This window comes from Pteropus alecto, unplaced genomic scaffold, assembly GCF_000325575.1.
Source record: "Pteropus alecto unplaced genomic scaffold, ASM32557v1 scaffold20, whole genome shotgun sequence".
NCBI classification, from domain to species: domain Eukaryota; kingdom Metazoa; phylum Chordata; class Mammalia; order Chiroptera; family Pteropodidae; genus Pteropus; species Pteropus alecto.
Genome location: NW_006436298.1, coordinates 25862561 through 25889487, shown reverse-complemented (window position 1 = coordinate 25889487; position 26927 = coordinate 25862561). Strand labels below are relative to the sequence as shown.

General features: G+C 34.7%; 1 protein-coding gene across 2 annotated transcripts in view; it reads right to left on the bottom strand.

Moving 5' to 3' along the window:
- LNPEP (leucyl and cystinyl aminopeptidase) overlaps positions 1-26927 on the bottom strand; it is an 87716-nt gene that overhangs the window by 60031 nt on the left and 758 nt on the right. The window lies entirely within an intron of this gene.

The following is a 26927-nucleotide window of genomic DNA, read 5'->3' as shown; positions in this document are numbered from 1 at the left end:
ATAATCAGGACAATAACATCCCAGAGAGCAAAGGAAGAATTTTATGAAGAAGGAAGTAGTCAGCATTTAATGTCCTAGAAAGATCAAGTAAACGAGGCCTTGAGAGGCCACTAGATTTGGCAACCAGGGAATCAGTGACTTTTATGAGGTGGAGTAATGGGAAGAGAAGCCTGACTTTAGTGGCCCAAAGAAAGAATGAAAAGTTAATATGGGAATGCAAGGGCTATAGACTATTCTTTCGAGGTGTGAACAGCAGAGAGCCTCCATATTCTCTGTGACAGAGAAAGCCAGGCCACCCGTCCAGAGCCAAAGGTAATTGTGGGGAAGGCATAGGTGACTTTAGGAGAAAAATAAAGAACACATGCTATGAAAGAGGACCAGAGAGGGGTGACCCAAGGACAAAGTATGGCTGAGAAGTTTAGTAACAAGTCCAGTGGATTATGTCTGGCCACTAGTTTCCATGAGTCTAGCAGTGCTTACCAGCCCAGATCTAAAATAAGAGAAAGCATGTTACATGTATTTTACCACAATTAAAAATAAAAAATAAATGAAAAAAAATTTTTTTTAAGTCGAGAAAGCAGATAGTTAATCCAGGTTTGAATATGTAGGGAGGCTGTGATGAGAAGCTAAGGGGAAAATGCATAGAGGGTGTTGGCAAGAGCGGAAATGATTAACTGAGTTCAATTTTTAAAAAATGACAAAAAGTAAAGCTATGGTAAACATGGTGAACAACTCGAATTAAAAGGAACAAACTTCACACCGACTTTAATCCCTTTAAACTACCATCGCATTTTCTGAGGAAATGAAATGAAATGAAATGGGGTGTATTTCCAAATCAACAAGCTGCAACAACTTTAAAAGAATAGGCCCAATCAAAATAAGGCCTCTTAGGAAGATATGAGATATAGTGAATTTGATTAAATAATACAACAATTTGTTATATTTAAGTTAGGCCCTAAAAATGAAGAATTACTCTTCTGAGGCCCTTATCACACATTTAAACAGAGCTAGAAACTCCAAGCATGAGACAGCATGCACATCTTCTAGATCATTTCCAAATGGAAACTTCATTAAATGTCTGAAGTGATGGCTAATTATCAAATACAGTAACTATTTCCCTATGAGCAATCCTCTTCCATCAAAAAAGATTTTATTTTTAAAATGTTTAAGCTTAAAAAGAAAAGACTAGAATTTAGAACAAAAAAGTGATTTTCTGAACAGCTCTAATCTGATAAAATATGATCCACCCCATCATCCCAATGTTCATGCTAAGTTATAAGTTTAGATATCATTAAATAAACTGATGATGATATCTAAATCTAAAAGGCAGCAATTAAGAGAGAACAAGTTTTAAAGATGTTCTAAGTGGTCCCTTTTCCTGACACATCCTACTTCCTTACATCTCAATGTATGAGCAGTGTCGTCATAAAACACAAACACAAAGTTCTATGTGCATTCCTACTTTTACCCCTGATATACAGTGCTTTTTCACAAACCACATGTAATTTTCCAGTTGACAGGCCCAAAGTCATAATCCAGGATGCAGGATCCAAGCAAGGTCTTTCTCTCTTCTGTTCCCCTCTCCCCACCTGTCTCTCTTGTGAAGACAGAAGAGAGAAGTAAATGGATGACTGGGAGTGGGAAGCGGGAAGATCAGAGAGAAACAATTCAGTTCATGGAGCACTATAAGCTCACTTTACTCTATTTAGTTATAAAAGAAACTAAGATGTATTTATTTTTCCCTTTCACAAAACCCCTAAAGTTCACTTTGACACATATAAAAATGCTGTGGGAGACTTTCACTTCCAAAATGACAGAGCAATTGGTACCCGACCCCTAGTACAATTATTAAAATGATACAACTATGGGTCTTGCTAAGTTAGAGGGGCCTGAGGAAAAACCTTGAGCTCTCCACAGATCTGCCCTAGCAAAGTATAAAACTAAGCCCACAAAGGCAACAGCCAGTAACTAAACTCAACATGTATCATCAACACTCTCCAATACACAATAAAAAATTACTAGACACTCAATGAAACAAGAAAATGTGAACCATAGGAAAAAATAAGTCATTAGAAACTGACTTTAAGTTGACCCAGATGTTGCATTTAGTAGAAACTTTAGAGCAGCTATCATAAAAATGTCTCAAAGAGTAAAGGAAATGTGTTACAACAACAACGACAACAACAAAGGAGAATATATGAACAGATGGGAATCTCAGCAGAGAAACTGAAACTATAAAAAAGAACCAAAAGGGAGAAAAACATGGAAATTCTAGGACCAAAATGTTCAATAACTAAAATGGAAAAAGTCACTGAATGGATTTAAACTAGAGATAGCAGAAGAAAGAGTCCATGAACTTGACAGATCACTAGCAATTACCAATTTCAGGAAAAAAGAGAAAAACAGAATTAAAGAAAAATGATCACAACATCAGATATTTGTGAGACAATATGAGATGGTCTAACATATATGTACTAGAGCTTCAGGAGACTGAGAATAGACAGAAAAAAATATTTGAAGAAATAATAGTTAAAATCTTATTAAGTTTGTTGAAAACACTATTTATTAGAACTAAAAAGCTCATCAAACTCCAAAAAACAATACAAAGAAAATCATACCTAGCTACATCATGGTCAAACCATTGAAGACCAAAGATAAAGAGAAAATCTTTAAAGGGACTGAAAACAATGTTATCTATAGGAGAAAAAATAATGAAAACAAACAATAAACCACCAACTTCTCATCACAACAATGGGGGCCAGAAGATGAGAGGCAACATTTTTAAGAGGCTGGAGAAAAAAATTGTCAGCTCTGAATTCTATATCTAGTGAAAACATCCTTCCAAAAACAAGATAAATACATTTTCAAATAAATAAAAGCTGACAGAATTAATCTCAAGCTGATGAGCACTATAAGAAATTATATACAAAGGAGGTTCTTCAGGCTGGGGGTAAATGATAGCAGACAGAAATTCAAATCTTCAGGAAAGAAAGAAGAATATCAGAAATGATAAATAAGTTGTTAAAAATAAAAGTTTGTGTTCTTTATTCTTCTTAAAATTTCCTTAAAAGGCTACATTTTAAAACTACTTGCTTAAAGTGAGAATGTAAGCAGTTTTAACATATATAGAAATAAAAGACATGACAACAAGAACAAAGAATGGAGAGAGTGAATAGGGAAATTACATTAAATGATATTTGTGAACTGAGACGGAAATGGTTCAGTATAAAGTGAGAAGTAGGAAGTGTGAAGTAGAAAGTGAGAAGGGTCAAATGTAAAATGTGAAATGGTACAACACAGACTATAAACAGACTTTAATAAGGTAAGAATGCATATTACTAGCCTTAGAGCAATCAATGAAAAAGTAATTTAAAAGATGGATAGCTAAGAAGCCAATAGAGGAAATAAAATGACATACTAAAAAAATACCCAAAGAACCTTCAGAGGAATAGAGAAACAAACAAAAAGGAACACATAAAAATAATGGCAAAATTATAGACTTAAACCCAACTGCACAAATAATTACATTAACTGTAAGTGGATTAAATATTCCAACTAAAGGGTAGAGGTTGTCACATTGGATTAAAAAAAGCAAGATTCAACTATATACTGTCTATAAGAGATATATTTTAAATTTAAATATACAAATAGGTTAACAAAGTAGAATGAAACAAGAAATTCATCAGGATATCAATCTTAAATATGTGTGTACCTAATAAGAGAGCTTCAAAATTCATAAAACAGAAAATGGCAAAACTCAAGAGAGAAATAGAAACATACACAATTATAACTGAAGATTTTATCCTCTTTCTCTTCATAATTGATAGAACAAGTAGACAACAAATAAGTAAAGCCATATAATATCGGAAATACTATCAACCAATTTGGCCTAACTGAAATTTAGAGAACATTATACAAATAACTGCAGAATACATATGGAACATTCACACATATATGCTAGGCCATAATATAAACTCAATAAACTTCAAAAGACTGAAATAGTTTTTTTAAAGACTATATTCTTTGACCACAATGGAAACAATTAAAATACTAATAGTAATAAATTATCTAGACAATCTCTAGATTTTTGGAAATAGAAAATAAACTTCTAAATAATCCATGAGCCAGAGAACAAACTACAAGGGATGTAGAAAATATTTGAAATAAATAATAATAAAAGCATAACATATCAAAATTTGAGAGAAATTTGCTGCTTTAATTGTATATATTAGAAAAAAGGCTTAAGATAAACGATATAAGTTTCCACCCTAGGAAGCTAGAAAAGAATAGCAAATTAAGTCTAAGTAAGTAGAAGAAATAAAAGAATTGAACAAAAATCAATGAAATGGAAAACAGAGAAACAACAGAAAATTAACAAAGTAAAAAATGCTGCTGGAAGGCAGGAAAGCAGTGTTATTGCCTCTAAATCATATTCTCCTAGAAATTGGCCTAAAAATCCACCTATAAAATCCTAGCAGATTTCCAAGATCAATTTTTCACTTCTCCAAAAGTCTAGTTAGGTTCATTAAAGAGACAAATCAGAACTGGGTCCCTGGCTAGAGACAGAGATGCTTTTCAAAAAGTCCAATAGTCTTACGTCTGTCCCTCTTTCAAGAACATCTGGCAAACACAAAATCATCTAGCCAGTAATAATGCTAGTTAAACACAAATTTAGAAAATACTTATGTTCTCCTCGTACTCTTAAATAAAAAACTAGGGAAATGTTTTTTTTTATAAATTCAAGTATTTAAAATGAATCAGAGAGCTACTATATAAAGGAATCTTCTTATGATCTCTTCAAAAGTATTCTTAAGCAAAAAACCTTTACCTAACTCATCTATTTCTGTATTTAGATTTTTGCTTTTTTTTCTTAAAAAGGGAAACCCTTTTTTAAGTGTGCATTTCAAATTTTAACTGAGTACTTCTCAATAGAAAAATCCAAAAGAAAAACAAAAGCTTTATTTTAAAGCATTTGATTTGAAGTGCTTACTTTATAACACTGAGGCTCATTTTACAAAAATACAACCACCTTGCAGTAGTTCAGGTTACAATTATATGAAACCAATCTCTATAGCTAGCACCTTTGTTCTGAATCTCAGTGACCCAATGGCCAAACCTATATATAAACTAACTAAATCAGTCCTTGGCTCTCAGCCACATTTCCACAAATCCCTAAAGCACACACAACCAAGCACGGTGCTTTTTCTGCCTCTGAACACACACATGTTGTAAACGTCTCTGTTTCTCTCAAGCATGCATGGCTGTTATGACCACTTCATCACTGTCCCCTTATCCCACCCTTTTCACTCCTCTACCCACGTACTTGTCTTTTCTCCCTCTTTATTATACTAGTCCAACATAATCTTTTCAAAGCCCTTGTTTCTTTTACCTTATTAAAATCAATTCAACTATTAATGGAAAAAATGTCCTACTCTGGCCCTTTCCCCTACTCTCTCTAAAAGAGTACTCCATAAACATTTAGATGCCTGTCATTGTCTTAGGATGAAAAGGTTAGAAGGACTGCAATAAAGAAATGCTTAGATGGGCCCTGAAAAAAATAACCCAGTGAGATTTCCACAGATATTATCTTTCCCCCTATGGTAACTCCTTGGACAATCTAGGAAAAACAACTTGATTTATAGTAAACTTGACATTATCTAGTCATCATTCTAAAGTAATTCAGTTGGAAAATTATCCAGTACAGGGTTATTTCTCGGTAGCCATTGTCCAGAGTTGTGTTTATAATTAGCCTGAACAGTGTTAATTATGCTGGCCGCCCCCTGCCAATGTTCTACAGAAACTACAGGGAGAGATCAAAACAATCATTCCCGAATTATGAGTCACCTCACTCTCTCCACACTACACAGCACTGGCAGCCTCTCAAACCTGGAAAATGCAAGTTGTGCCTACCACATGCTTACACAGGCTTTCACTTTTAGAATGAAATACTGAGTTCCAAAGCCTGCTGCATATACTTTTCTAGAATGATGAGCACATTTAATCCTGGTAACTTTTTGTTTATTACAGAATTACAAGTTGAAGGAGAGAAGGTTTAGAAAAATTTCAAGGCCAGATTTACTCTATAGGGAAGGGAATTTCTACATAAGTAAACCACAATTATAAATTTTGCTTGACACTTAGATAACTTCTCCAGACAGGCTCTTATCTCATTCCTCTTTGTATCCCTGGTGCCTAGCAGGAAAGACGCCTGCAATAAATGCTGAAAGTAGAAATATCCAATATATTAAAATAAAGTATTAATTAATGAAAGTTACCTCCATGTCTGCTCATAAACTCTTAGAGGGCTGAATCCAGGTTTACTAAAGCTTATTATAACAGAGAATTAATAAGCTACCTATGAGGTTACCAAGGTCCTTCTAACACCTACTCTGGGGCAGGGCTCAGTAGCACTCCCGTGCTTATGGGCTCTGAGCCACTGCATTTCATTTCTACTGGTCGCTGATTCTTCACACTTCTCACTCCATTTCCTTTTCCCTCCTCAAAGCCAGTATGTAATTTAAATCTACTATGGTTTAGGAGGCATAGTAAACAGAAAACGGTATTCTAGTTCAGGCTCTACCACTTAAGTATGTGTTGGAACCTCAGTTTTCTCACTGGTAAAATTAGGATAACTGCCCTATCTGCTTAGATTATCATAGGCGTCAAATAAGTGGGTCATGACACTCTGCAAACTGTGAAGTGCTATGTTAAAAAAGATTCTGTTGCTAATATATTAAATAATTAGGGTAGGAGCTTCAAAATCATAAGCAAATAAACACAGCTTTTACATTTCAGCCAAGTATACTAATATTTCTTTTTAAGATCCATCAGTACAATTTCTTCCCTCACAACTTTTACTATAAAATATGATGCTTAACTGTTGCTCACAGGATTTATCAGTAGATAAATTTATCAGTAGATAAAATAAGAAGAGTGCAGAAACTTCATTTTGTCTTTTGTGACATAAATACCAATGATAACACAAGCAACAAATCTGGCCTCTTGATTTCTTTTATGATAAGCAACAGTAGTATCCGTGGAGAATTTCAGCCAGCGTGGAACAGAGGAACTTTAGATAATACTATGTTTCACACAGGTCTTATGTTTTTAGTCATCTGATTTCTAAGACATTTGTCAAATGGCCTCCTTGATTATAAAGACACTACAACTACTCCCAAAATATCCCTAGAAATTAAAAGCTAAACTTATTTGCTATAATTGCACTTACACAATAAAACTTATTCAATGACAGCTAAAATTTGTAAGGAGGCAATTTATATAATGCTAAACATTTTCTGGTTGAAATAACCTAAAAGGCATCATTACATAGACATCAATACATCTTTCACAAAGTAAAACATTCAGTCAATAAAATTTCCACCATGCTCAAATTCTACACTGCATTATATTTACTAATCATAGCTGCTATTTTCTATGCAGTTTTGTAGTCCTGTGAGCAAATCAACATTTTAGTACTGAAGGGAAGATGCAAAAAAGATGAACTACTTTCTAATTTAATGCTGCAGCAACTGAAGCACATTATCTTAAATATCTACCAAGAAGAACACTGAAGGAGGCATTCTACTAGAGAATGCCAATGACCAAGGAGAGTATCAAACAGAAACAAGAATTATCTTGCACATAAAGAATCTTGCCATGAAATGCTTCAGATACAGAATTTAATGTCAAGGATCAAGGGAAAGGACAAATAAACACCTGTATTTTAAAAACAAACCTTAATTTGTAAAACAAGAAAAGAAAAAAGAACAGTCATTTCTTTCAGTAAAGGAAATGTTTTACCTTGACAAACAGGATGGATGTTCTTTTAACCTATGTCCACTTAAGGAACCTCCAAATTAACCAATGTTCTCCATCCCCTTTGTAAGATATTTTCAGACGCCAAGTCTCAGCGAATGCCTACAGCTAAAGGGTTACTCTCTAGAAGGTCCAAGCACTTATGCTCCCAGCAAAGTAGTTGTATTCTTACCAATAATTAGTTGTCTGTTCTCAAACCAATTTATGCTAGTTAAAATGCTAACTGTAGTTATAAGTATTGTATTAAATGAAAAAATACAAAAAAAAAAGTTTCTATGAAAACTGAGTTATACATCAGAAAGATCCTACAGAAGTGAGACTCCAAAATAACACTGCTGCCAAATTAAGTGTTAGCAAGGAGAACAAAAAGACTGGGAGACAGGTCCTAGAAGGATTTTTGCACCCAGGCTTCGAAGTGTGTAAGTTCTCAAACCACCTGGGAAGAAAAAAAAAAGGACCTCAAAATTTCAGTTGCATCATGGACAGCACGTTATCACATATGCGATGTAGAACTCTAAACAATAAACCCATATGGAAAATAAAAGGTTTAGTAGATAAGATGATATTAGCAACTAAGTTTACACATTTTGACTTGAAATGCTAGAGGAAAAGTACTTTTCTTTATGGTTTCCATTTTTAACTAGGTTTTAAAAGTCATTCATTATGTTCAAGATATGTTAAAGGGAACTGATGTAAGTGTAAGGCTCACATCTAAGAGTTCATCCTGACAGTCAAGAGCATACATTTAAGTTCCCCTAAACACAAACCATAATGTGTACATTTACTTGGGAATGTATAAAGAACAATTTTACTAAAACACATAACCTAGCTCTGCAAAGTTATACTCACTGATCAATTTAAACCAATTTTTAAAATCACGTCCCATCAATACATGTCAAAAGCCTAAAATATGTTCTTGACCAAGTAACTCCACAAGAGGAATTTATCCTAAAAGAATCTACACACATATATGTATAAGAATGTTTACAGCAGTATTGTTTACATAGCAAGAAAAAGGAAACAACCTAAATGTGTAACAATAAAGGACAGGTATGTTCATATCCAATGAGATGTTACACACACATAAAAACTATTTACATCTACTTTAATCATAGAAAAGTGTTCAAAATATAGCATTAACAGGCAGGTTATAACATTTTAAATAAATATTCATCCAGTTGGACACACTGTTAATAAAAATGTTAACAGTGGTTATTTCTGGGAGGTGGAGTTATGGGTATGTTGGATGTTTTTATTATATTTTCTATTTTTATATGTAAAAAGTAGGAAAACACACTCAAACATGTACAGATCATGTTTTAATCTGTCAAGATCTAAAGTTAATAAATTAATGAAAAATTATCGACACTGTTGCTATGTCTCAGAAATGGTCAGTGATATCAGGAAACCTCCATACCAAGAGAGAATTTGCTAACTAATTTCCCATAGGACCTCCTATTAAGAGGTGGTGTCTATTATCTCCACTCCTTGAATCTGTGCCAGCCTTATAACTTGCTTTAATCAATGGAATTCAGCAGAAGTGGCACTGTAATATTTCCAATCTTCGCTTTAAGGAGCCTTGCAGCTTTTACTATTTCTCTTTTGCTGACCTGAAAGCTCCGTGAGAAGAAATCTTGAGTTAGCCTCCTTGTGGTTGAAGAACCACATAGAAAGACAAGCCCAGCCAACAACCAGCACCAAATGCCAGATATGCAAGTGAAGCTATCTTTAAGTCTTCTCTAGCTCCAAGTTAAGCTGCCAGATGACTGCTGCTACAAGTAACCTCAGGCAAGATCAGTGGAAGAAACATCCAGCTGAGACCAATACAAATTACTAACCTACAAAATCATTAGCAAATAAAATGGTGGTCGTTCTAAGCCATTAAGTTTTGTGATTTATTATGCAGCAATCGATGACTCATTTATCTCTCATCCACACAGTATACTATCACTATTTCGGTGTATGTACTATTCTTATAGACTAATTTATCCCTTAAGACAAAACTGAGGTTATGCTACGTATATCAGTTCTATGATTCTGTGACATCTTTGAAATGGGAACACACGCAGAGAGGGCCCCAGTTATTCTGGACTTCCCACTCAGACTCATCAGGAAAGAACGGAACACCTGGCATTCAGAACACTTTGCATTCTTCATACAAAAACTTTGGTGTGCAGCTGTGGGCTTCTCCCTCCAATGCCCAAGGGGCTTTGTGTACATGACTTCAGAGTCTCTCCCTGCCTCAGCAATGAGGTTAGACGTTGAAAAAAGTTAAAACCAAGTTCATCATCACCAACACCACCAATTTAACATCACCACTAATAATAATGATGATAAAAACCAACATTCACTGAGGGCTTTAGCATGTGCTAACAATGGGCTTATCACCGCAGAATAGTTCAGAATATCTCTTGAAGAAGACACAGCCCTGCCATTTCCTGTGTAACCTTAAGCAAGTTATTTCATCTTTCTAAGCTCGGTCTGCTCCTTTGTAAAATGGAGATAATAAGAGCACCTACCTCATTGAATTGTGAGAATTAAATGATACATATAAAACATTTAGAACAGAGCCCAGCACATAGTAAGTACTCAATAATTATCAGCTTTCTGTATTATTAATCAGCATTTTACATATGTCATCTCATTCAATTTAATCTCCACAACACTTTACAGATGAAGAACTGAAAGTGTAAGGGGTTAAAGAACTTGCTAATAAGTGGCACAGCCAAGTTCTAAACCCACATTTTTGCCTGTAGTAGCTAAACCTTCCAACACCATGTGATATGACTTAAAATAGCCCAGGAGTGTCAAACTAGGCCCCTCTTGCCAGGGAAATGTTTCATCTCTTTGCAGCCTCTGGAGCTGGGGTGGCCATAAAGCTACCTCTCGGTCAGAGCTGAAGAGGTGTATGGAGGTGTAGGATGGCCTTAGACATTAACACAGCTACCACAATGTGTCAGACACGGACACTGTGTTCTCCACAACTCCCTCAGCCAGACACTTAGTAGATAATCGAAAAGTTCTGCTTGATGTTGCCCAATTACATTCACTGTATTACTTTCTCCCTCTCTCATTAAGATTATGAAATTAATCAAATACAACACAGTAAGTGCCTTTCACTGAAGTTTTATTTTTTGCTATTTTAGAAAACTAGAAGCTTTTTTAGAGACCCTCTAAACCTATTTTTTTTTTTTTTTTTTTTTACAGATAAAAGAACTAACGTTTGTCCAAAGTTATTTGGGTGGTTAGTAAAATGACTGGAACCAAGGAGATTTCTTTTTCTAATATTTGAATTTTAACTTCTCTACAGGGAGATGGAAGTGAAACAGTGAGTTGAACCCACAGAACCACTTCGCTAAGTTTAGTTCTACCCAAATTCAGCTCAGTAATTTTGAAAACAACCACTTTCTCAGACTTACAGGAAATGGTTAAGTAACCTCAGAGAAGTCATTTGTCCTTGCACCATAGTACACAATTTTTTTAAAAAAAAATGAGTCCTTTTCAGATAATAGAACATCCTAACATTATCCAAGCACTAACTGAAACAGCAAATCTATAAGATGTTACAAGTTATTACTCTATTCTATATATCCTTTTTCCTTTAAAAAAAAAGGAAAGAACTGTTTTTTTAAATGAGCTTTTACATTTTATAATAAAATGAATTCTCAAGACTTTGAGACCAAACCAGAAGAATAAAAATCAGTGCAGAAATAAAGTGACAGTTCAAGACTGAGCAACATGGTTCCATCTTGATCTCAGACAAAACAGAGACATGATTGAAAAAATTGTATATTTGGAGAAAGTTCTCATGTTGTTGTTCTATAGTTGATTTTTTGAGGAAAGAAACGTGCTGTCTTCTTTTTTTTTGTCGTACTAGTTAAATCCTGGTACAGTAATATATAACACTTGGAATGAGAGGATCTATATAAATATTACTATAGGAGTTTTCTAGCTAAGCGATAACACTTTACTAATTTTTAAAATGCATTTTTGATGCAAATATTTCTAACACTTTTATTTTATTACTTTCCCATCTTCTTAGAAAGTTGTCTCAACATATGATCATCATTGGGGGAAAAAATAACTGCACAACTACTCGCTGGGATACAGAACTCAGTGTCTTGGCTGATGAGAGTACTAATACAGGAAATAACATCTCCATACCCATACCCCAGAACCTGGCCAATTTGCTTAAAAATGCATTTCGATGAATTTAAAATTTACAGCAAATCATACTGCATGGGATTTTTAAAAAATTTTAGCTCAGATTTATTCATTGAACCAGTGTTTCATTGAAATCAAGTTTTACTGCAGCCATTGACTCCAGTTATTTTTCAGGGGATTTATAAGTTCAACCACTGGTCAATTTTGATTATGATTCACATATCAGACAGTCATCGTTTCTTAAAGATAAACAGAAATTATTCATTTTGAATAACAGAGAGAAAAGATTGAGAAAAAAATGAACAGTGCCTCAGGGACCTGTAGGACAGTATCAACAAGACGTACATGTAAAAATATTAGGGCAGAAAAATTATCTGAAAAAACAATGGTCTAAAACTTTGCGAATACAATTCAAGAAATTCAAGTGAACCTTAACAAAAGAATAAGCCCAAAGAAAGCCAAACCAAGACACAAATAATCAAACTATTAAAAATCAAAAGTAAATAAAAACTTAAAACCAGCTAGGAAAAACAATGCATATTACATATAGGGTAACAATAATTCAAATTACCATGGATTTCTTAACAGAAAACTATGGAGGCCAGAAGTTGCTAAAGCAACATATCTAGTGTTTACATACACATATATAGAACTATTATTACATCTATCTGTGCAATACATGTAATACATATTATATGTTACACAAATATATCTTTGGGTAAAAGTGAATCAAGAATACATTAAAAACTCTTACAAATCAGTATATGGACAAAGAATATGAACAGCCACTTCACAAAAGATGATAAACTAATGGCCAAAAAAAGGATGCTCAATAGTCCTCAGAGAAATGCAAATTAAAACCACACTGAGATAGCACTACATACCCACTGAATTGGCTAAAACTGAAAAGATTAAATCATACCAAATCTTGGCAAGGATGTGGAGAATAAGCTCTATCATACACTGCTGATGGAAATGTGAAATGGTAAAACTAGTTTGGAAAAGTTGGCAGTTTCTTAAACTTAAAACATAGAGCTTACCAGATAACCCAACCAATCAACTTCTAGGTATTTACTCAAGAAAAATAAAAACAAGTGTCTAAACAAAGACTTGTATTTGAATGTTCACAGCAGCTTTATTTACAATAACTCCAAACAAATGTCCAATGAGACAAATTGCTAAACAAATAATGGTATATCAATATAATGGGATACTATTTAGCAATTTTTTAAAAAGAAAAAAAAACTATTGATATTACATGGACGAGTCCCAAAATAAAATTACGCTGATTAAAAAAAGTCAGGCCCCAAAAGATAGTGTATGATTAATTTCATTTATATAAAATCTATAATTCCATTTAAATGAAATTCTACAAAATATAAACTACCTGTCTATAGTGACAGATAGCAAGTCAGTGGTTGCCTAGGAATATGAGTATAGGAAGGGATAAATTGTAGTGTTTTTTTTTCGTTCTGCTTTAATTTTAAGTTTAAAAAATGTAACACCAAGACTTAGGAACATGCAACACTTCAGTACTCTGATTTTAATTATATAAAAGCCAATCTGAGAGGCTTGTTCATTTGAACAATTACTGCACATTCACATGCCATACTCCGGGGCTTTCTTCCACAATTACTTTTTGTTCACTCACAAAAAAGAACCATAAATGGTATTCTGTTTAAAAGTATTCCTGACACTATAAACACCAACAGAGTGAAGAGCTAATTCTCTATAATGTCAGTATTTCAAGGTACTTTGTATGAGTTAGGATGGTTGTGTATATGACCTACTTTTATAGGACATTAGTTCAGTTGGCTGAACTTAGAATTGACCTACATCTCTGTGTAAGTTTAAGACGTACAGCACGATAGTTTGAATAACATATTGTGAAATCATTACCACCACAGGTTTAATTAGCATCCATCACCTCAGATAGATACAATAAAAAGAAAAGAAAATGCTCCTTGTGATGAGAACTCAGGATCTACTCTGTTAACAACTCTCCTACGTATCAAACAGCAGTGTTAACTAGTCATCATGTTACACATCATATCCCTGGTATGAATTTATTTTGTAACTGGAAGTTTGTGCCTTTTGACCACTTTGCTGCATTTCCTCCTCCCCCATATCCTGCCTCTGGTCACCACAAATCTGTTCTGTTTTTCTGTTTGGTGTGTGTTCTGTTTTGTTGTTGTTGTTGTTGTTGTTTATTGTGTGTGTTTGTTTGTTTAGATTCCATACGTGAGACCATATAGTATTTGTCTTTTTCTGACTTATTTCACTTAGAGTAATGCCTCCAAGGTCCATCCATGTTGTCACAAATCGTAGGATTTCCTTGTTTTTAAGGCTGAGTAATATTCCATTGTATGTATGTAGTATAACTTCTTTATCCATTCATCTATCGATGGGTGGTTCCATGTCTGGCTATTGTAATAATGCTGCTAAGAACATGGAGGTGCAGATATCATTTGAAGGGGAAGACAGTTTTAAGTAGATCAATCCTAGTTATTCATGGCCCTAAAGACCCCAGTGGAAAAAAAAAAGAGGGTTGATTCTAGTTTTCTTAAAGGTCTAGATCATTCTATGGCAGGGCAGATATGGGACAAAATGGTTTTGTATTATTCTGGACTCCATAGATCAGGACAAACAGTAAAAAAATAATTGAACTTAACCATGTAGGCCTTTAATTTATTAAAATCAAGGTAAGCCTAAAAAACCACCAAGAGGTGAAGAAGTTAAATGATGTTTCCATATTATATGCACGTTGGAGGGAGGGTTTTGGGAAAGAGGACAAGCATGTTTAAAATCCTTCAGATATAAACAAAAAATAGATAAAACTCAATTCTTTTTTTTAAAGGCAGTTAAGTAGTTTTTAAAAATTTTGTGTCCTCCCTAGTTTAGAACTAACCAGAGCTGAAATAAGTAACTGTATAATCCTCAAATAAATAAGGCACCTGATATGTGGTTTGTCAGATGAGCCTGGCTAGAACATTTCTTTCTCCTGTGACCTAGATCTATCTTAAGAAACCTGCTGTCCAATTCCAACGGCTCCACTTTTACCTGCTGTGGATTCCTAAGGTATTCCTTGCCTGTCACTGTAAAAGACAGGTTTATTGTTTAGAGTAAGATGTAGTATGGGTACCCTGGGCAACTCTGAAACTCTTTCATGGGTCTTCGAGATCAAAACTATTTTAATAATAAGAGGTTATCTGCTGTTTCACACCCAGTCTCTCATGAGTGAACAGTAGAGCTGTCCATAGGCTAATCAGACTGAATGTAGAAGCAAATTTGAAAATCTAGTTTTTCATTAAGTCAGACATTGAAAAGATTTGCAACAATGCAAAATAATGCCTCTAATTTTTTTTTGTTTTGGAAAACAGTTATTTTTCATTAAGTTTTTATTTATGTTAACATGTAAAAAGTTATTTATTGTTATTATGAAATTAATATTCTTAAATTTTTTCAGTGTTAATTTCTAACACAGTAAATATCTAGAGGTATAACCCACATGAATACTTTCAGGGGTCCACAATAATTTTTAAGTGTATAAAAGGCATTCTGAGACCAAAAAGTTTGAGAAGCAAAACTCTGATTTCAAAGAAGAAAATCTCAAACGCTCCAGACATATTGATTCAAGCATGTAAGTTTCAGTATACTGTTTGAAAAAGCATGTATAGTAAACATATAAAATAAAGAAAATAAATATAGAAGATCTGGATCACTCTATAGTAGGGCAGGAAGGGACAAAGAGTTTTGGATCAATCTGGATTCCTGGGTCCAGAAGAAAGTAATTGAACTTTGCCATATGTGCTCCTTTGAGCATCCCCAGGCAGGAATGTAGACTCCAATAACTTGTTCCAGTGGAAAAACATAATCTATCTTACCCTGAGGTAAACAAACTGTCCAAAACAAAGGCTGCATGTTATGGACTCAATTGTCCCTCCCACAAAATTCATATGTTGCTATGTTACTCCCAATGTGACTGGGGACATTGGCGACAGGGCCTTTAAGGACAAAATTAGGTTAAATGAGATCATAAGAGTGAGGTTGACAGGACTAGTGTTCTTATAAGAAGAGGGAGAGACACTAGAGCTCTCTACAAACACACAGGAACGGCATGTGAGGATACAGCAAGGTGGCCATCTGCAAGCCCGGAAGAAGGCTCTCACCAGAAACCAACCATGCCTGGCACCTTGATCTTGAACCTGAACAACTAACCTCCACACCACAACTGTAAGAAAAATAAAATTAAACCACCCAGTCTGTGGTATTTTATTATGGCAGCCTGAGCTAACTAATACACTGCGTAGATTCTGTTTCCATGTAAGTACTCCATATATATACTGAGTGAGAGGGGGGCAAAATGGAGGTTTTTTTTTTTTTAAAAAGGGAAGGAGGTGTTGAATAAATGTCTTCACAGTTCACACACCATAATTCATGTTACGTGGCCACTAAGAAGTTGTATAGGTTCTGTTCTTCTCCAGATGTCATTTAATTTTTACCCTTGGATTAACATCAGGATAGAAACATCTCCCGACTAGTTAGTTTCACAGCCCAGCTCATGCTGTAACTAACTCATACTAACTCAATTAGTTATTCTGTTATATCAACGAATAGGGAGCCCTGTCTCTCAGTGGCTTTCCTTAATTGACAGCCATGATGTCGCTTCACTTCCTTTACTCTTTCCATAAGGCCACATGAATGCTACGTATGACCAATTTGTGCCTTCCTATCAATTCTGAGATAATTAGGAAATTCTTTTTTAAAAGTTGAATTTAATTGGCTTGGGAATTGTTTTTTTTTTTTTTTGGCTTTCTAATGAAGGGCAAACTACCCCAACAGCAAGTCAGCCAGAAGGCCCTACACCACTGCTGGACAAGAAATTGATTTAACTGTATCACTTCAGTCTCTAGCTGTGGAATAAGCACAGAAGATAAATGAAGGGAAGAGGATAATATGGGGTCATTCTTTAATTTTGACTTTGAAAATGCTTCAGAGTAAAAGACTCCCTTCCTTTAACCATCATCTTCTTCCCCTCAAACACTGAGACCACATTTTATTTAGCACTATGTACGAAGCACTTGCTGTGTCTGAAATGCAGCAAGTACTCAAAATGCATTTCAGTGAAAAGAGAAGCTGAATGAACACTGATAAGAATATTCCCAAAACAATTCGATTTGGAATTACTCTATTTGCTATAGAAAAAGGAAAAAAGCATTGAAATTCAACTTTACTTAGAAAAAATAGAAAAAAACCTCTAAATTAAAAAAAGTACAAACAAAACAAAGTTGTTATTTAAATGTTCATTTTGGAGGTATTTTAAATACTACTAATCTCCAATATATTTATTGAACATCTAATATGTGTGGGACACTACGTTAGGTGCCAAATCTAGTAGCAACCAAATATGAAAGAATGCTTATTTGTTATATGTAATTGATGGTTTCTGGCTAAACAAGTATATACATTCCTCATATAGAACTCGAAACGTGGTTTTAAACATTTAGTAAATGGAGTCCTAAACAAGTGGTACCTCTACTTTCGTAAGATACCATTTATGTTTCTTTGAGCATCCTTGAGTAGAAATGCGGGCTCCAATATTTCATTTCTGTGCGAAAATACTATCTTCTTAATGCTGAGGTTTCCCAGGAACAATCGTGGCCCCCAAATGAGAAATGCCCCTATCCTGTTCCCATGCAATCCATCCAAATAGCCACCTGAAGGATTATTCCTTACATTATTCGTATTGCTATTTGGTCAAAATTGCTACTTTATGTTTTACAAGTTCAAACTATTATCTTTGTGAGGGGAGAAAAAAGTTCCAGAGACTCCTAGCAGGGTGGAGGTAAGGAGGTAAATGGCCATGATTCATATCATGCTCAGAGCCAAAAACTGCTGCCAAGTTACAATCCTTTGGCAAAAATAATAATAATAAAATAAGAATGTCACAGTCACCATCAGAAGTACAAATTCACTACTAAAACTAGCTTCTTATTAAGCTTCCTGTAAGGAAACATAGCAAAATAGGTATGAATTTAAACAGAGACATGTTTGTTTACATTCCTGATACCTATGAAATACAGGCCTTGTTACCAGTTAATGAAGTACCCTTATTCTATATCTCCATGTTAACACTAACCCTTTTGGTCTTAAATTCCTAACTACTTCGACCCCACCTGACAGACAAAATATATTTAATACCTGATCTAAGACTGAAACAAGTTCCACTTGTATGAATAATGAGGTGTTGCATATTACATTTGCTTAAAGGAACCAGAAAAACACATCTACACCAGAATTAAATTGGATATAGAAATGAATAGTTCCTCTACTCTTACATGGCACTTCCCTGAAAGTGTTATAAATACATAATAACAGTAATGGAAAGAATCCTCCTATACTGGCCTCTAGCCTTTAATAAATAAGACACAAGAAATATTATTTGTTCCCCAATTTTAAAAACCTGGCTGGAATATGTCAAACCACCCTGTATCGAAAACCTCAGCTAATATCAGAAAAAGTTTCTGTTTCTGAGCACATTATAGTTTTTAAGTAAAGACAGTCTAGGTACTATCCTGGAATAAGAATCCCAGAGTTAGCGACTAAGGAGTTAGGATTTGAATGCAGCAGTCTGAACTGCTCTTTTCTATTATACTACACTATACAGTAGTCTTACAAAATGAGATAGATTCATGGATAGATCTCCGAAATGAAAAAAAAGTACAAAATCAAATGTATCTAAGGAAAGTGGTGTGGGATGGGTCCTGTGCTTCTTGAAGCCTGAGAGTTTTTGAAGAGAATGTACTATTTTGTGTGTTCGTATACCTTTTTAAAAAATTAATTCTGCTGGATTGTAAGCTCCACAAGGGCAGACCATGCTGTATTCATATTTGTACTCTAAGAACAAAGCTTGGCACAAGTTAGCACACAGGGAAGGTATATTTAAATGTATTTATTCTCTGAGGGGGCTATCTTTTCAAAAACTATTATCTTTTTAAAAAGAGATAAAAAGTACACGTCAAAAAGAAATTTCAAAAACACCTGTTAATTGAGGCAGTTTAAAATGGTATACAAAAAGAATTTGTATTAAAATATTCACTCTATGCTTCTCTGATTCCTACTCCTGACTCCTCAATAGAAGGATAGAGCAAGGAGACATGGAAAAGTGATTTTGGGTTGTTCTATTTTCAGTCTTGAAGATAAAAGTAAGAGATGGAGAAAAACTATTAGCATAGTATAAAACTAAAGAAATTCAAAATGTAAAAAATGGGAAAATAACCAAAAAAAAGAAAAATAACAATTAAGTAGGTATGAACCACAGTATTAGTAGGTTTCAATAAAACAAAATTGAGCCTAAAGCATTAATCTTCTAAAAAATTTTTTGTACAATATAGTCCATATATACATATTTATCTTTATTTTCTCTGGTTGTTATGCACAATGGAATTAATATAGAACCAAGAGAAAATATAAAATTTACAATTATGTACAAAGTTCTAAAAATATCCATTTAGTCCTACTAAACAATCAGCATTCAAAAATATTGTAGATTCCACAGAGAAAATACTCTAGTTAAAATTCTGGCTAGAGGATACCTAAAAAGCATCAAGTTAACAAATGAAACATAATATTCCATGGACTAAAGAATACAGATAAACAGTATGGGATATTGAGAGCATTTGCTTCCTTTAATCCTTATTTATTATTATGACAATGATCAGAATTCACATAAAGATATGCCATTTTATTCACTTAAAAGTTAGCCAATATCCTCGTGGGGAAAAAATAAAATTAGTTTAGCTTAACTTTCAATTTTCTTTTCCTTTTCTAGGCTAAATTATTTATCCTAATGTTTATATTTATATTAAAGTTGTCCTCCAGTCCAAATTTATAATCTTTATCTTATATAATATTTGAAAAATCTTTCCTCTTAACACAGTTCCCACAGTCCTTGACAATCCTCAGTGTATCACTTAGAAAGATTCAGCTATAAAAAGCAACTGAAATTGTCAATGATATCTAAATATTTATGCTCATTAATCTCTACAAATGATCTCTACATTAATTAATCTCTACATTAATCTCTAGGCAAATCTACAAACTGACAAACACCTTTCTAAGATCTAAAGCTGAAGAGTTTATTCTTAATTCCATCAATTATCTGGATATAGCTTTCAAAAGAATCTTAACCTGCCATAATTCCTTATTCAAAATTAAAAATGGTGTAAATCACCTAAAAGTGATTTAACAGAGAATGTATATCACTGAATGAGATCAGCAAAATAAATTTATAAGAACCCTTCAATGTATACACAATGCTTAAGAGTTAGAAAATACCTCAGTGGGTGAATATATTTGCTAAACTTGATCTCAGATGGATTTGAACAAAGAATTATTTTGCTGATAATTCTCTGAAATATTTTTCCATCTGACTCATCAGATTGATAAAGCACAAGGTAATGACAGTCTTAAATCTCTATAGCAAAAACTCTGCCATCAATTTACAACTTACTGAGGGTCAGTTTATCAACAGCCCACTTTAAAAAAAATAGTAATGATTATGCAAAAGTCTAGGATTGTAACCACATTTTTTTTCTACCAGTAGTCATTGTCATCTGATTATCTGCCAAGAAAAGCTTCTATGCATGAATTCTTCAAGTCTTTTCTCAAATTGGCAATTAATTAAAACAGAACTATGTACTCAATGACAGTGGACAACTAGACTCAAACAAAGCTAGCCACATTTTGGTGAATATTTATTTCTAACTAAACACACATATTTTTATTATCTAATCCCCAAGTCAGTCTAGACCCTCTTTTCTACAATCAATTATTTTTCTGTGTGCTTCCTTCAACTGGAAAGTTACCTCAGTAGCCTGCCTTGATGCAAATGAAAGTGAGGCTGCTGTTCCAAAGAGCAATTCATTTCTTATTCCCACTAACAACCAATAAATACTCTGCTCAGTCTGAGATGTTTTCTTAATCTAGCCACCCAATCTAGACGCTGCACGGACAACGTCAGTGGTCCTAAGAGTTAGGTACTTAACATTTAGTTTAAAAAAGCAGAGAAACTACTGCTAATATGCACAAGGGGAAACAATCCCAAACTCATGGACATGATCTTGATAAATCTGGGAAACACTAGTTCCTCCCACTCCAAGGGCCACAGCGGCCTCCCTTACTTAACCATTGAGGCCTTTTTGACAATTATGGGGCAAGAAGAAACTAGACAAGTATGACACAATTTCTGTCTTCAAATCACACTACCAATACCAACTTAAATAAAGACCTTTTAAACATATAACTCTCCTCAATTACTCACTCCCACTAATCTCCATACATTTCTTCCTCTAAAGAAAACTTTGGGATGGTATAATACTGTTGAAATGATGAACAGTCTGTTTTAAATATTACAAATTAAGTTACAGCTGTGAGAAATACTATAACCCAAAGCCTCCTTGCCCACCAGAAAGTTCCTCTATGACACCAAATGATACCTGAGGCAGTTGTCTGGGAAACACTACCACAGAGCCCTCATCATCACTGCTGTGAAAAGAGCACACCCAACCCACAGAGGTACCGGTTCTGTCACTGCATTTCCCATCGTCCTGTTCTCCTAGCTTATGAAGCTCCCCCACCCCCTACCCTGAAACATCAGGAAGTCTTCTTTTACTACCTTCAACCACCTCACTGGCTTGGTCTCCTCCAATAACACAGCGGGACTGGAGAAGGCTTTGGACCACCCAGCCCCCCAATCCACAGAAGTCTGGACAACTGGCTGGAGTTTTGTTTTGGTGACTGCATTCTTGAAATACATGGGAAGAATGCCCAGGAAGATCTTCATTAAGAAAACACTCCAAAAGGAAAAGAACTTCAAAGGATCTTCTACAGTTGACTTGATTCTCCACTGTTTTTTCAAAATCCCTTGGAAGGCTGAATTTTCTTTATTTAACAAAAGGAACTGGTTTCCTCATAGTTTAGATGCTAAGGTTGGAATTTTAAAAAATTTAATTGTCTCATTGTTCAAGCATCAGTAGAAAAGTGAAGTAAAACTAGGCTATAAAGAACAGGGACTGCTATCATGATGGTCCCTCAAAGTCAATTGCTCTATAGCCCTCTTTTGTATTTTTTTTTCCTTAAAATCTAAAACATTCACGAAAGTTAACAATCCTAACTTACAAGTAACTGTGAAAGAGAGAAGTGCATATAGTATGATCGAACTCGTGGCAAATGTTTTCTAACTACCAAGGCCTTCAAATGCCTTAACTAATTCGTCCCCTCCCTGCTCAACTTCTTTTGTCCAACCAGATCCACCTACCTCTCCCAACCCTGAGTCTATCTTTCAGCTTCACACACAGTGTCCTGCTCTCCAAACGAGGCTCATTTCTGAGCCAAAGACTTGCAAGGCTCAAGGCATGACCATTTTGAAAATCTCTGCCCATTAGCCTCCTCCTTTACATAAATCTATACATTTCTTTCACCTTTATCACTAATTCTCCTAAGTCCCAATTTTCCCTAAAGATCTTTGGATTCAAAGTCCTATGGGAGCTCCCAGAACAATCACAAATGAATTCACAACAATGAATCAGGTTACAGGGGAACCCTGACCACTCTTCCACAGAGATGGGGACTCTGTCACATTTACTGCACAGAAACATTAAGGTGATGAGGAGCCTTTTCAAAAAAGGCCACTAGATATAAAAGGAACAAAAGAGCTCCAAAATTTCCCACCACTCCCAATCTTGAATTCCTGTGAATACTCAGAAAAAAATGCATATTTAGGGATTCAAAACAAAAAAAGAGTGGTTTCTCTGGTTGCTCCAATAGCATTATGCAAAGGCCTATGTGTTAGTGCCAACTCCAACCTCTTACAGTTTTCAAGACATGAGGTAACTAATTTATAGAACATGGCTGCACCGTCCTCTTCACCTCAACTGCCAAGAACCAGGGGCCTCATCTAATTCCATTCCAACTTCTGGGGTAATGTTGGCTAATGTCCTCCACATCTCAAATTCCTAAAGCTTCAGAGAGGGTCAAAATGCTGCTGTTTTCTAACAAGAGTATTACACTAATCAGTAGAAGAAATGTGAGCTTATTGGTAACAGATGTTATACGAACAGGTTATAAAGACAATCCTATACATTTATTTCATAATTACAAAACTGTCTTAAAGTTTTATTGCTTTTTTACTTCTTCTATCTTTCTATATTTTTATATTAGCATGAAAATAAAACAGATTCTTCCATTTCATTTCTCTTATTAAGGTTAGCATTATCTGATGACAGGTCTGTGAAGTCTTTTCTAACAGTGTCTAGCAGAAAATCTACTTGTAAGTGGGCATTCAAAAAATGGTGTCTGACTGAACTACTGAGGAAATTGCCCTTGCTAATTTTCTATATAATAATTTCCTCATAACCAATCTTTCTTGGTTATAAATCTTCCAGACTGAGTTTTCAAGGATCATCCATAGATAAATAATAATCACTGGTTTTAACTACATCTAATAGAGGCTGTCTGTTTATCTTGTCCCAAGATACTCTTTCTTAGAGGTTGTTATGTAAAGCAAAGAACTTTTCCACCACTGCTTTCCAGTTAAAAACTGAATTGGTTTCTAGTTACAGCCTCAATCTTAGACTATTAAATGATGTTAACACTCTATTCCTATATAGTTCCTATTTTCCTTAAATGAAATGAAAAACTTAAGACAGAAAGATTAAAAACAGAATTTAACTTACATTCCATCACATGGAGAAAAACTACACTTTTCCATTTTATAAGGGTTTTCTCTCAATGCAGTAGTTCATCATAGAAAAAAATATATATATATAAACAAAATGTGGTAAGCTCACATTTTTGACCGATGAGATAGAAAAATTTTTTTAAAGAAATGCATACTATAGGACAATTATTATTTGTAAGATAAAAAGATGAAATCAACTTTATACTGCCTTACAATCCATGAATATCTAATTTATTGTTCAGGATTCTCATTTTGGAAGTTGGGAAATATTTTCAATGAGATGCCAATCTGCAAACAAAAACAAAAATAGTTTTATAAGACAGGAAAATCCTCCTTGTTTGATGATGTACCAAGTTGTAGTACTGAAAGTGATTTCTGTTCATATGAAAAAATCGACAAATTGTTCAAATTATGTTTTCAGTTCTAGGACTTCAAAATATCGATGCTTTTTCACCCTAGATTTACTTCAGGCCATACCACAAACTAGAAAGCACAGAGGTAAATATACATATACACATACATATACATATACATATACATATACACACACATAACACACACATATATACATGTGTGCACTCATGCACAGGAAAAGAGATCCTTCTCTGTCAATATGCTTCCAAATCCTGAATTTGCTTCCTCCTGGTGAATACTTCTAACATCCTCAAAATAAAGTCACAGATTCCTAGGCTCAACGACCTCAGATCTACTCAGATTCTGAGGGTGAGCCATAATAAAGAGTTTAAGTTACTCTGAAATACCCCAACCTTGCATCCACATGAAGACAAATAAAGCTAGCCAGTCATCAAATAATTATTTGCCTTAATCTAGTAATATCTATCTAAAGACCTAAAGAGTCGCCACCACTTTTTGTTTGTTTGTCTTTTGGTAATATATAAATCACTACCTGCCAGATAGGACATAATAGTTACTGTTAAATCATTCTTGAGTACTGGTCCAGCACATCTCTCTCCCTACACACACACATATCACCAAAGATCCAAAGCCAGAATGGATATCCAGCCTTCAGCATAATAGTCAGCAGTCCCTCCCAAGTGCAAGACCAAAAATATCTTCTGAGCCTAATGGGTATTGCTGACACTAAAATCCCTCTTTATAAGCCTTTTCTGGAGATGTGCATATTAAATGGTTTACAGCAGTATGTTACCTGGATAGGTTAATATAGGACGTTCATCGAATAAGACCATTATCAGTAGGCAGAGAGGAGGGCCCAAGAAAAATGAGCCAGCAGTAAGTTTTAACAGGGAAAATACAGAAAGACAGCTAGAATACATGAGTAGTGAAAGCCAGAATGACAAAACAGAAACTAAATTTGCCTCCTTTACAAATTTATAGGTCAGAGGGTAAAATCACAAGATTTAAACTGAAAGCTATGTGTTCCTGAATTAGTAAAACTGTCTTTGTTAAGCTGTTACAACACTTTCCATGTACAGAAATATATGAGAAAATGTAAGTGGTGAAGATTTTATTAAAAGAGTGTGAATGTGTAACAAAAGCCAATACCAAACTTTGATAATTCCTGCAATCATAAATTATATGGATAATGAAATTCTCTATACCAGAATACCCAGATCTATAAAAGATTAAATGTACATATCCTTTGTACTCGAAAGGATTAAGTACAAAGATAAACATACTTTCTGCAATACCATGTCCTGTTTGAAGACACTAGAAAATTCTACAGCTATCCTTCAAAAGTTCTGAAATAAAAAACCAGTCTACCTTTAACATGAAAACACCTCAAATTGCTAGGAGTGAATCTCTTGTTGACTTTAGACGCTGTAGTTTCTATTCTCCTTGTTAAAGGACACCAGATAAGGCTCTAATAGTGATTAATACATTAACCAAAATGATGCATTGCCAAAATATCTCCAGCACAGACTTTGAAAATCTGGAAGACAGATAGGAAAGGATTAGAAATCCAATTTCCTACATGAAAGTTGAAGGATTGCTTCTTTTTTGTTCTCCTCTGTAGGACTTTTCCACTGCTCTCCTAAATGTGACAATTTACAAATATTCATATCCAGAGGAGCATATTCTCAGAGGGGAGTAAAGATCCCTATTTTAAGACTTGAGAATGTACTTTAATTCTGTAGGCATAGTTTCACCAAATCAGCTAGCAATGATCTTGACCCAATGGATGACTCAGCCTTGTGCAGATTTTTTTTTTTTAATTTACATTAAATTTCACACTTAAAATCCTACAAAGATAGAAGCTCCAAGCATTCTACTTAGAACAAAGAAAAAGCCTTGGAATAGTCATTTGAAAGGATTTCACCATCTGTATTTAACATATTTTACACTAAAGTACTAGATGGTCTCTAAGGTTCCTTTCCATTTAAATCTTCCTTAATTCTCGTAGTGACTTTACCAGACTCTGCTTGGAGCCTTAGCAATTACAAATAGAACATGAATGAGAAAGAAAATTCAGAATTAAAGTTGTCATCATTAAGCCTAATTGAACAGCATAGACAGGAAGATGGCAGTAGAATAAAGCATTCTGAATTAGGGACAGGGAAAATATAATGAGTAGTTCGCAGGCCCATTTGTGAAGCACAACATAAAACAAAGTCTAGATGGTGTCTGGGATATACAGTGCACAATTGTCTCTGTTTCTTGAGTGGCAACCTACCTACCCAAACAGGGGTAGACTCTGGCTTCTATTAATGACAAACTACCTAATTAACTACTGGCAGGAAAACATATATCAACTAGAGAATGAATTCTCTAACTGTGAATTCTCCCTTACAGGTAGTTTTCCTACTTTCTATCCCAAAAGGGAATCCATATACTCAATGCCGCAAAATGGTAAGACATCTCACCCGTACATTGTGACTCCGGCACTTCTGTTCCAAACAAAAGCCATCGTTTTAACTAGGGTGGGATTTATTCTCTTCATTCAGTAAAGGGCTGTGGCTGTTTGCAGGGCATCCTGCAGGCTCCTACACTGACCCTCCTCTCAAGTCACATTGTGATATCACTGTGACGGACCTTCGATATTTAATAAGACTTCGTTTGAAAAAGTGATGTTTATCGGGAGCCGGGAAAGGAAGCTTGAACGCCCTGCGGAGTGCCTCATCACCATACAGGAGGAGGCAATGCGGGCAGGCACCTCCTCGGCCCCGAGCAAGTGTTAAGCAAGCCTTTCCCCAAGTTTCCTTTCCTTCCACTAAATTAACCTGCCAAG